The 2,389-nt window shown below is 41.6% G+C and overlaps 1 pseudogene; it reads right to left on the bottom strand.

Moving 5' to 3' along the window:
• Positions 1–212: 212 nt before the first annotated feature.
• Positions 213–1,867, bottom strand: LOC149146450 (vacuolar-sorting receptor 1 pseudogene; annotated as a pseudogene).
• Between the last annotated feature and the right edge of the window lie 522 nt (positions 1,868–2,389).

Genomic DNA, 2,389 nt, shown 5'->3' with positions numbered 1-2,389 from the left:
CAGATAAAAATGATTAATGGCTTCAATCAGAGAATTTCACCAGCAATGCAAGCCCATCCATCAACCATGATATAAGTGATGAAAAAGGTAGATTTCATTGGTATTGAAACTCCAATAGTCTTTGGCATCTTGGTAGAAATCCTTGAAGAAATGACTTGATAATTTTCACCTCTATTATTGGTTTCAGGAAGGGAGCAACCTTCTCAATTCCATCAAGGTTGGCCAATGACTTCATTACTGTAGCTACTTGAAGTACATTCTGTGTTAACATTTGTTAGCCTTTCTGGAATAGCATTGCCATGACTGCTGGAACACCTGTTTACAAATTTCACAAGATTCTTCCCACTGCTCGACAGAGATGCAGCCGCACCTGAACAGCAACAGGGTTTTTGCCTTGTAGAATGTGTGACATTACTCTCTTCAACATCCATGTCACCTTTATTCCATGTGATTTCTTCAAAATCTTCACATATTGCCTTTATAGTAGCAATTTTGTCCAATTTCCCTCTATACTATCTGTTGTTTATCACAAGAGTGGGCAATATTGTTACATCGCCTTGAGAATCATGTCCAACCTGTGCATCTTGTTCTGCTTTCAACGCACTGTTCTCAGCATCTGCTTCTGGATCTCCCATACATTCATCTATTTTCTTACTGTCCAGACCCAAAGATGTTATCACTTCCTCTGCACATTCTTTGTTGTATTTCTTTTCTTTCATTGGACATCTAATTTGGAAATCAGTTACATAGTCCCACCAGACCCATGACTTTTTACTTTCAGTTGCAACTTTGAAAACACATAGTTGCCTCAGATTTTCAATTACCACATCTTTGCCATCATAACCTTTATTAAAATCGTGCTCTGGATCAGGAGCACAGTACCTGCCATGATTGATACATTGAGATTTACACTGCTTGTTCAAAACAAAGGCTTGGGGGCAGTACCATGTTATGTAGTGAGGAGTAAATAGAGTATAGCCCCCTTTTTCAAACATCTAAGTAGCTCCTTTATAACTCTTCACAAATTCAATTTGACTGTCACATTTTGGCCCACATTCATCATTGCTGTTCGTCCAAAATTCATACTCTACACGGTCATCTGGGTGTGGAAGTGACTCCCTCGAATCCAGATTAATATTTACCATCTCCCCACTACTTAGAGCTTTCTTCAACTTATCACCAAAGTTTTTCTCAATAAGGGCAGAGGGAATGGTAATCTTCTGCAAATACTCAACTGCTGTGTTGTCTTCTTTAGGTGAATCCATGGTTATAAGAGATTCAACTTTATTGTCTGTAACTAAGACTGCTGCTGCTCCTGCATTCTGTGCATTCCAAACCTTTAAAGCAAAGTAACAATCTCCGCGATCAACGAGTAAAAAGGTAGGAAGTCGTCTGGGACGAGATTCGTAGGGTCTGATAGAATCAGGAGGTTTACATCCATTCTGATTTTCTTTGGGATAAATCACTGCTCCCAGCAGTGTTCCGCCATACTGCGGGACGCCAAAGTTCCCTATGGCGCTATCATAATTTCCCTTCAAATTTTCCGGAGAAATTACTCTTAGACTGTTCTTCTCCATTACAAATTTGGACATCGCCCGCATTGGCACTCTATACAACACAAGTAACACTGCCAAAAATAGGACAAGTCCCCCTGGCATCCCCATTCTTACAGGAACTAAAGTTTGCAGTGCAAGTAAGGTGAATCGATCTCAAAACCCTCTGCTTTCTCTGTTTCGGGTTCTTGCCGGAGATGCGAAAATTACATGCTGGAAGAGCTGTCGTGACTGAATTATTGAGTATTCCCCAATTGTCGATCTTCGTCTGAACTCTGTTCGGATTTCATCTCTGAGAGACGTGCACGCGCCCGGCGTTTTCTGCTGTTGAATTAGTTGATATCTCTGCTCCTTATTCGTTGCTTTGTCTTTAGCAGATACAGTCACAATACCGTTTGCATCAATGTGCTGGTGGAATGCCAACAAGCTCAAACTCGCCAAGCAGCTTATTATCTGAAGCCATTTCCCGCTCACCTTGCAATACTCTCACTCCTACCTGAGTTTGACCATCTGCAGCAGTTGAAAACACCTGACTTTTCTTTGTTGGAATTGTGGTGTTTCTGTTGATAAGCCGTGTAAATACACCACCAAGAGTTTCAATTCCCCACGACAGAGGAGTAACATCAAGAAGAAGTAACTCTTTCACATCACCACGAAGTATACCACCCTGAATGGCAGCACCCATGGCAACGGCCTCATCGGGGTTCACACCTTTACCACGGCATTTCTCCAACCTCTACCATAAACAAGAATAGCATTCTCCTTGTTATAAGTAGTAAAATCACTTCCTCTTCCAGTTGCTCTGTACTTGGCACCTCCATGGAGAAGAGTCCGGC

Source organism: Pinus tabuliformis, chromosome X (genome assembly GCF_031772625.1).
Source record: "Pinus tabuliformis cultivar Carrire ecotype Pingquan chromosome X, CPIR1, whole genome shotgun sequence".
Classification (NCBI taxonomy): domain Eukaryota; kingdom Viridiplantae; phylum Streptophyta; class Pinopsida; order Pinales; family Pinaceae; genus Pinus; species Pinus tabuliformis.
This window is presented reverse-complemented; position numbering and strand designations above follow the sequence as displayed.